This window comes from Microtus ochrogaster, chromosome 17 (genome assembly GCF_000317375.1).
Source record: "Microtus ochrogaster isolate Prairie Vole_2 chromosome 17, MicOch1.0, whole genome shotgun sequence".
NCBI classification, from domain to species: Eukaryota; Metazoa; Chordata; class Mammalia; order Rodentia; family Cricetidae; genus Microtus; species Microtus ochrogaster.
In genome coordinates this window covers 18,125,469-18,135,946 of record NC_022019.1, presented here as the reverse complement: position 1 = coordinate 18,135,946, position 10,478 = coordinate 18,125,469, and positions in this window count along the sequence as shown.

Sequence of the window (10,478 nt, the reverse complement as noted above, 5' to 3'; positions counted from 1 at the left end):
GAATCCAAAGACAAACATATAGGCATCCTCCTGAATATTAACCTTCATCAGGCGATGAAAGGAGACAGAGACAGAGACCCAAATTGGAGCACCGGACAAAACTTCTTTTTTCTTTATGACTGAAAAGAACTCCATATGTATTTAAGCCACATGGGCCTTATCCATTCCTCTGTTGTTGGACATCTACATTGGTTCCATAACTCTGCGATTATAAGTAGTGCTGCACTGAGCATGTCCATAACATACTTACGTGTGTGTGTGCGCATGTGTAGGATGGCCTATAACTCTTGGTCCTTCTGTCTCCATCTCCCAAGTACTGTGATTACTGGTATACACACCACAGCCAGTCTATTGACTCAGTATAGATAAAATCCTTAATTTTGCATGTAGCTGGATGGAGGGAAGGCAGTCAGGAAGCCACTGCCGGCTCCATACTTCGGTCTACATATCACTCCTTTCTCATTCTCATTGTCTTGAAATGGATGGCAATAAGTGCAGGTTTTTCTTTTCAGTTTGTATCTTCATGCTGGCTTGAATCTTTCTGAGCAATGAGAGGACTAGACACTACTACCTGTCTTGGCCTTAAATTATACAACAGATTTTGCTTATATTCTTCTCAACTCTTGGGGCTAATATCTTTTCAGTTTTAATTTGCATCAGCTCAGAACCAACCCTTGACTGTCTTTACTCCATTACCCAGGTTTTAATGCATGGGAAGCTAAAACTATCAACATAATAACACACAGAACAGCCACCTGGAATACAGAACAGGAAGTGTTTCTTTTCCCTTTAGAGGTAAACAGCAACCAGAGTGGCATTTGTTAGCAGGAACTTCATTGTTCCTAGTATGGGCTTGAAGCAGCTCCAAATGGATTAGGGGGCACACATGCAGATGATATCAAGCCCATTTGGAAATAAAAAGAACAAGTGATAGTCAGGAAATGGGCCTGTTCTTTGCTTTTTCTATGGCCCCTCCATGCCTCATGCTAAAAGAAAGTAAGTGAAAGGGTCAGATCTGCCAAAGAGAGTCAACTCAGGGAGGAATTTCATCTCCTGAGGAAAGCCTAGGAATGCCAGGTTCAGCATGCATTTCAGCTTTTCATATGAAATCAGGGACAGGGAAGGAAAGAGAGGATCATAAAACACATGAAAGTGGGGGGCAGGCTTCCCAAGATTCTGTGTAGCTGAGGACTGTCCGGGCACTGTTTTAGGTATGGTCACAGCCCTTTTCTGTCTGGTCTTGGCTCTGTAGCTTTATAGTGTCAGAAGGATGCACCTGCCACAGACTCTGGAGACCTTAGTTCTGTCTTGCTGCATAAAATACACACACACACACACACACACACACACACATATTTGAGTGTCCATGTGCATACGTGTGCATGTTGGTGTAGATGCACGAGCACGTGTGTGCACGGAGGCCAGGGTTTGTCTCTGGATATATTCCTTAGCTTCTTTCTACCTTCAACCTTGAGGCCAATACACTGAACCTGAATCTTACCAATTAGGCCTGACTGCCTGAGTAGTCAGCTCCAGAGATCCATCCTTCTGTTTCCCTCTCTATAGTGCTGGGATTGCAAGTGTGCACCACCGTGCCTCGATTTTTATATGGGTTCAGGGGGATCCAAGTCAGTTCTCTAGCTTGCATGGCAAACACTTTATCAACGAAGCCTGTGGAATATTTCTTTACACTGTGTGAATATATGTCACTGTGATTGCTTTAATAAAGAAGCTGACTGGCCAATAGCTAGCTAGTAGAGGTTTGGGGGACTTGCAGACTAAAAAAGAGTGCAAAAGAGAAGAAAGAAGGAGTCTGAGTATCATGAGGAGATGTGGAGAAAAGTAGATGAACTTGCCATACTGAGAAAAGGTACAGAGCCATGTGGAAGAGCATAGTCAAGCAATACGAGTTAGTTTAAGCTATAAGAGCTACTTAGTGACAAGCTTATGCTATAGCCAAGCATTTATAATTAACAGTAAATCTCTGTATGGTTGTTTGGAAACTGGCAGGTGGGACAGAAAAGTCTGCCTACAGAAGCCACGTCTCCAGCCAATGACATAATCTTTTCTATAGCCTCTTCTCTGTGCCAAGCAAAGGTTAGATGAAAAGACTCTTTCCTTTTTCCTAATACCCCTCCCCTTCTGCCTGCCTAATAACTAAAGGTCTCCATTCCCAGGGTTATGTAACAGTTTGGGCCCCACATTTTTTCTTCAAGGGTGTTTCTCATCTCTTTGGTGCCAGTATTACTTGTGTGCCACACATTGCTGGGGCTAGTATTACCTGAGTCGGTTCCCATTCTGCAAGACAGACATAAGCTGCTTGTGCTTCCAGACTGTGACCTGTGACAATTAGTCTTGTGACAACTGACAGTGGGGAGAAAGGAACGAGTTGGCAGTCCCTGGAGTCATTGAGGAAGGTCAAGACGAAACCTTCTTCAAGAGGCAACAGAGAAAACAAGTCATTGCATTCCATGTCTTTTGATGGGGAGGCAGAGTAAGAGGCTGGGTCATGGTGTGCTGTTCGGGTCATGGTACCATCAGAAATTGGGTCCAAAAGTCTTGAGCAAGCTAGAGGAAGGGAGAAGAGTCCTGGCACCATAAAGTAGCCTCCACTCTCCCCCCCTCCCCCAGCCTGTGATAACACACTATGGGGCGGCCTTTTCCATAGTCCTGTTATACTGCAAGGCTTCAAGGTTGCTCTGGGTTCTGCTCTTTCTTTTGAGCCACAGCACCCCTTTAAGGACTGAATTTCCAATGAGAAAGTTGGCCAGGCTGCATTCATATTAGCTGCAATAATAATACTAACATTTGTAAACATAGTGAGCAGGCTCATTTGTACCATGGATGCCGGGTGAGCCTCGGATGCTCCAATTACAGGACACATTTTCTTATGAACTGACTGCCAGAAAATGCCCTCGTTGTTATTCTGACAACAGGACCTAACTTGTTTTTCTTCCCTTTTAGACTACAAAGGGGGGGGGGAGGAATAAAGTAAGAGGTGATTGCCTCCTTCTGCTAATAACCTGACTTAATTCTTCTTTTAAGACCGAAGATTCCTAATGAGGTAGGTGCTGAACCCAGAACAGATGAAAGGCATTAAGTCTGGCTTAAGCGGCTGCTCTTGGTTTCACAGAGTGCCCGTATAGTGCCACCAAAGTTCCCCTTATTAGTGACTATATAAGCCAATGCTAAGACACCATCCATTATGAATCAATATTGATAGATTATTAATTAAATGTATACACCCCCCCCTCTCTCTCTCACACACACACACACATGCACAATAGGCTTACAGCTATCAAAGCTATGCCACCTACCTCCTATTTTCTCTTCTGCTCTCTGGCTGCTCCCAAACTCTGACAAAGACTCTTTAATACATGTGTGATTTTGACACTCAAGCATCATATTTATATCACTCCTGCCCCTTCCTTCTCTTCCAGCTCCTCCCATGTCCTATCCCTCCTTCCAGATTCATAATCTCTTCTTTAATAATAATTATTATCATCTGTGTATGTATTTTCACACATACATGCAACCTATTAAGTCTGTTTACTCTTGCTTATGAGTACCTTTATTCAGGGCTTAACTCCTTGGAATTGGACCACCCATCTAGGAACTCCTCCCTAGAGGAAACTGATTCTCTCCCTCTCAACAGCCATTGGCCACCTATAATTCTTCATCTAGGGCCGGGTCCATGTCTGTGCTGCCATGTCAACTGGTGTTGCCATTATGCTGATCTTGTTCAGGCAATGGTACTTTCAAGATTTCCTGCATGGTTTTCCCCCTGCATGCTGTCAACATGACACAAGACAGAGTTGCAGGAGAAGAGGGAGCCTCAGTTGAGTAAATGTCTCTACAAGATTGGGCAGTCAGCGAGACCGTAGGACATTTTTTAATTAGCAATTAATGGATAAGGGCTCAGATGCTGGGTTTTATAAGAAAGCAGACTGAACAAGCCATGGGAAGGAAGTGATGGGGAACAAGTCAGTAAGCAACACTCCTCCAAGAGCTCTGCATCAGCTCCTGCCTCCAGGTTAACTAAGACACCCCCACATCATAATCTAGGCAACACTATCTAGCAGCAAGGTTCCTGATTCTCTGACTCTTGCAATCTTTACGATCCCTTCTTTGAAAACTTTCCCTGAGCTTTAGGTCTAGGGGTCACATTGCAGACAAGTAAGTTGGCGGTCACTTATGTTCTGCATTTTGACCCTGTAATCATCTCCATCTGTTGCAAAGAGAAGTTTCTTTGATGGACTGTGAGAGCTTTGCTTATCTGTGGGTGTGAGGGTGGGTGTTAAGAATACAGTTAGATGTTATATTGACAGCCACTCTTTCCACTCTCTGCATAGCTTTGGCTTTGTATGTGTGTTTGTGTGTGTGTGTGTGTGTGTGTGTGTTGGAATCATATAGACCATTTTTTCTTTTATATTTTTTATTTTTATTATCTTCATTCCTCAGTGATGGAGCGAAGACTCCCCCACTTCCGCCACATATCCCACTCCTTCATGGTCATCCAGGCACTGACATGTGATGAGAGACCATGATGTACATGATAAGAAGGTTCTCACTTAGTAAATAGAGTCGATCTACCATCAGCCCAGAGGGGAAAGAGAGCATCTTGGCAGTTTCCTTTTAATCACTAATGCTTTGATGATGAGCCGGGGATGACTTTTATCATTTACGCTAACTCTCATCTGTTTCTGATGGCTTCTGAATAACGGAAATGAGAAGAAAACAGCAGCAGGAGCTCTTAAAACATCTCTTTGAATCTGCTACACAGGGACTCACAATGACCCACATTCACCCAGAACAAAGCTTCCCCTTGGGTGCAGGTGTGGAATTCGTGGGATGGGGTAGTGACTATAAGGCTCCCTGACTCTGTAACCCAGGGCTTGTGTGGTGATGGAGAGGACTCTGGCCCTATTGTTTCCCAAAAAGCACAGCAAGAGGAGGGCACCCTGTGGGGGATGAGCTGGGGAAGGACAAGCCTGTGTACGTCTTGCTGAGTTATTTGTCAGATTTATGAGCGCTGGTAGCACTTATCAAAAGTGACGTTTATTGGGTGTGAAATGTTCTCATTTGTTCGATAACACAAGCTGTTTAGTATTACAGCAACTTTCACATGGCACCATCTAGTGTCATTAAAGACCTCCTAGGATTAATTACTGAGATCTATGCCGCGATGCCTAGATGCCTCCCAGAACCATAAACTTATCAATCACACATGAGCTGATTGCCAAGACATGTTCCTCAAATCTACTGTCTTCCTCTGAGAGGGGTGAGGACAAGGTGAGGGAAGAGTCAGTACATATGAGTGCTCCTGGGGGAGCTGAGATGTGGCCTGGGACAAGACTGTCCCTTCTTTCTCAAGCTTGAAGCTGCTACAGTTAGGCCTAGTAGATGAACACTTAGCTGCTCAAAGGGTTTTAACGCAAAGGTCTGTATTAGTTACCTTCTCCATGGCTGAGACGAAATACTGATGGAAAAACTCAACGGGAGAAGCATTTGCCTTCCTCATGGTTCCAGAGTTTCAGTCTACTCTGGAGGGAGAAGACATGGAGGAGTTCCCAGTAGAGGGATTGTGTGGCTGGGCTCTTCTTGCATCTCAGCATCAGATGGGAAATAGAACAGAGGTAGGTATAGCCTTCAAGGGATCACTCCTAGTAACTTCTACCAGCTAAGACCATCATTCCAAAGTTTCTACAACCTCTCAAGGTAGTACCATCAGCTGGGGACCATGTGTCTAAACGCCCAAACCTGTGAGAAACAGTTCCCATTCTACCATAAGAGGTGTTTTCTTTAGTTATCACTCCATTGCTGTTACAGGGAACATCTTGGCACATGTTAGGTCCCTAATAAAGTTGAATGGCAGGAAGCTTCTTGTCCTATATCACAAAGAAACCGGGGGCTAAACTAGTACTAAAAATCCAGTCTTCTTTTTCTGAATCCAGTACATCCTGCCTTTGAACCTGTCCTTTAGACTGCTTTCTCAAGACCCCAACTGCTGAGATCACGAGAATACAGTGATCCCTATAGGTTCAGGTGCTGAATGTGTGACTTCCCACAGATGGTGCTGTTTTAGGAAGTTAGTGAATCTTTAGGAAGTGGGAGCTGTGGAGGGACTAGGTAGGGGGACTTTTTTGAGGCATGGAGTTTTATCTTGCTCTTTCCCTTTCTCTTCCTCTGCTGCCTCCCTACATAAGGTGAAGAGTGTCCTCCGCTACGCTTGCCCATCATCATCACCATGTCTAGTCTCACCTGAGGCTCATGACATGAAGCCAGCTTACCATGGGGTAAAACTTTGAACACAAATAAATCTTTCTTTATCATAAGCTGTTCTTCCCCATGCATTGTTTCATAGAGAAATCAAGTCTGACTAACACAGAGACATAAAAAAACCCAGCAAGCTCAAATATAAGGCAGTTTGTCGGGGCGTCAAAACTACCTACAATGAAGGTGGAGTCTACTCAAAGAACCCTGCAATTATCTCTAAAAGATCCAGGACACAAGACAAACGCATACACAATGCTTTGAGATGGGTGATGGTGGTCATGAGGAAGAATTTTTATGTCTATCTAAAATGTTGCTGTGCTTCATGTAATAAAGCTGGTGGAGGCCAATAGACCTATTCCCCTCCAACACAGGGCAGGTTGTGTGGTCCGTCCTCACACAGACCCCATCTCCCCGCTGTCCTAAACTAAGGCATTCTCACCGTCTACTCTCTGAGAAAGTCTTTCTACCACATCGGTCTACCCTTCTATATTACCTAAAACATTCTGTAGTCACTGCTTCAAACATCTTGCTGGTGTGTTGAACTTGCACAATGCACACTTCAAAATCTTCATCTGGATCCAGAAGGCTCTCTAGGATCCAGCCCCTGAGTGCATCTAGATTTCATTCCTTACCTGTCTCCAGCTCATTGCCTTCCGGCACACTGATCTTCTCCAATGGGCCAATTTCTATTCCTGAAGGGTCTTTGCACATACTGTTCTCCATATATGCATTGTTCCTCTACCCTTCCTTATCTTCATGATGTCATCATGAATGTGGTCTCCTTAGAGAAATCATCCTGACCTCACAACCTTAATCAGGTCCTTCTGTTTATTCTCTCTTAGTATTCCTGTCCATTTTCTTCACAATACCTATTATTTGCAATTTATTTTCATGTATTCTTATTTCCCACCTTTCATCTTTCACAGGCAGTGAGTATTGTATTTACTATTGCAACAGCACCCAGAAGCTCAGCATGGTGCCTGACCTTAGGACAGGCACCTAAGAAGTACCACCCTGCTGCCTGAAAGGAGAAATACATTAATGACTATTAAAAAAATATAAAGAACTTTGTTTTGAGATAAGTTCTTTGCTTAGAAGCCTGGGTAGCTTAGAATTCACAATCCTGCCTCTGTCTCCTAAGTGTTGGGATTGCGTACATATATGTACCACGACATCCCACAATATGATGCACTTTTAATGTTCCCAAGGAGAATTTATCATCCATTTGTGTATGTCTGTGTGTGACACTTAGACCCTAAAGTCTCAGGGACTTGTAGCTTATTTATTTACATAGGTCTGATACTCAGAGTAATGTTTGCCACACAGAAGTTCAAATACATGCACACAAATATCTTTTGGATGAATGGTGAGCAGAAGAATTACAAAGCTGTTTTTGTATAGAGAGAAATAATCCAGTGGGCGAGGCAAAGTAATCATCTGAAAGAGGCTGTGAAATGGAGTTGGTGTTGGTGGGAGCAGTTGAGGCTAACCAGAGGCAAATACAAATTTGCTTTAATAAAGGTTGAAAATCAAGTCAGTGTGCTGTAATTTAGCTAGCATCATTACACAGATGTCTCAAGCGAGCACTGAAACCCAGTTTGGGCTGCTCTGGGTACAAGCTTGTGTACTTCCCAAGTGTAAATAAAGAAATGGGCCATTAGAACAGAGGTTGGCTAGGTAGTTCCTACAAGTCTAAGAAACCCTGTTCGGTGGTGTCAGTGAATGGTTTTCCCTACAAAGCTGAGGACAAAGTCCAGAGCCATCATGACCTCATCACTAGTAATAGCCTTGCGCGGCTGTGAAGGATGGCCAGCCTGCCACCCAGAAGTCATGATCAGTTTCCAGAGCTCATGGTGGATGTGTCCCATGTGTGGATGATACCCTGTGCCTAATCTCTGGAGCCTTCCTTCTCAATTTAGTAATACTTCTACTCTTACCCTGTGTGGAACTCAGGAACTCACCTAGGATTCCCCAATTCCATGAACTCCCAAATCTTGATATACAGAAGGAAGCAAAATGATTTTTAAAAAGTGGTCCTAGCCCCAGATCACCATAGATCTACAGCCTGTGTCAATTTTCCCTCCGGTCTTCTATATTTACAGCCTCAGGTTCACCCAGAAAGCCTTTGTCTGACACCTCCCAAATTTCCCTTCTCCTCCAGTCCTGGAAAACTCTGAAACACTGATGTTGGTCCATTTGTGTTGCTGGAACAGGTCACCTGACACTGGATAATGGAGAGGCACGAGGGTTCTTTGGCTGATGGTAGCATGTAACAAAAGAACCCTGGCCATGTTATAACACATCAGAGAGGTGAAAAGGGAAACCCTGCATGGAACAGGGAATGTGTGCAAGCAGCGAAGTCAGAGAATGAGGAGGGCTAGGCTTGCTCTCTGTGCGTATTTGCATTTTTGCATTTGTGCATGTACATGGAGACCAGAAGTCAACCTCGGATGCCATGCTGTCATTTGGGGCCACCTTCTTTATTTCTTTGAGGAACCAACCCAGTCCTGCAGAACTCTTCTGAGAGTGGTGTCCCATGACCTCCTCACCTGTCATTTGTCATTTTAAGGCCCCCACCTCCCTGAGACTCACCACGCCTTAAAATTCCCGCATTGAAGACCACATGTGACCCTCTCAGGAGCCCATATCCACAACACAGAAACTTCTATTTAATAGAAATCTAAGGGATTTTTCTTTTGCTGAAAAAATATTGATTAAAGGCTGACTGCCAGCTGGGTTGGGCATTAAGTTCTGGGGATATAATGAATAAGAAATAGGCACATTCTTTGCCCTCCAAAGGTTATAGTTTAGTGTGAGACTCAAATATTAAATCTGAATGCATGGGTAAATACAGAATTCAAGTTGTGACATCTGCTGTGTAGGAGAGTCAGAACTCTGATAGTGTTTGGTTAGCAGTCCCTCAGGACTCAAGGTGTCATTTGGGTCAGGACTCTAGGTGACATTTGGGACAAGATTTTGATACCAAAGCAAGCGACTGTGCAGCATGGAAAAGGAGTTTCCAGGCATAAATGAGGGAGGACCAAAGTTCAGCGAGCTGCCGTGAGTAACAGAAGCAAGAACAGGCACGGAAGCACACACATGCTTAGGCCTAGCCATTCTGAACTTCACCTTTCCTTGGTTTGGGGCCCCTGCAGCGCTTTTCTTGAGATATTCCTTCTTGTGGTTTGAAGTTTTACAAGCCCCTTCCAGCACAGCTATGTGGAGAATGAGTTTGGGGATGTTAAGGAGGACGGGCTAGAAGTGGATACGGTGAGAAATAATAGCAGTTTGCACCTGGGGGTGGGAGCTGCTGCCAAGCAGGAGGTGGAGAGGTGGATGGAAGAGGCAGGACTGGAGACTTGCCCAGGGTTTGGGAGGAAAGGAGAGGGAATACCAAGACAGGCTTTTGCCTTAGTCTTTGGCGCTTGCAAAGAGTTTGTGTGTGTGTGTGGGGGGGGGGGGTGGGGTGGGGGGAGCCAGGCAGTTTTGATCCTGGTTAAGAGAAAAGGAGAGAGTTAAAGCTACAAATCGTGTCTTGGACTGATTGCCCCAAAGTCAGGGTGGGATAACTGCCCTCCAGCCTCTGACGTTTGGGGGCAAGATCAAGGTTCTGTAGAGGCCAATGCTCCCTGCTTTGGGACAGGCCACCTCTCCTGCAGTTCAGCCATCCCCATCCGGTGTGTCTTTCTCTGCCAGATCCCAGCTTTCTCTGACTTAATGACTCTCAGTTCCTAGCAAGTTCCTTCCCAGAATCACAAAGGGCAACATTACGCACTCCTCATGCCTGGTGATAACTTTTTATGAGGTTTTTATTCTTTTACAATATATTAAAGCCATATTTTTGCCAGGTTTTTTACTTCAGTTTATTTCTTGCCCTTGACTCCCTCTTCCATCCCCCTCCCCCAGCCCAGGTCTCCCAGGCTGTGCCTCCCCCTACTCCCTCTACCTGAGCAGGTTTGCTCCAGAGATGTTTAATTCTCCTCTAATCCCAATTCCCCGAGGTACACGAAAGCGGCTTTACGAGCCCATAAATCCACAAAGATAAAGTGCATTTTTATTAGTTGTGTTGACATCAAAGGGAAAAAAATAGAATCTAATGTGGAATAGTCAATAATGAATTTGCTTAATAGCCCCCCTCATCACCTTAACAGTCTCGGGAGGCAGTGGCCTCCAGGGGAGAACACAGGGGTGGTGGGCTCGCA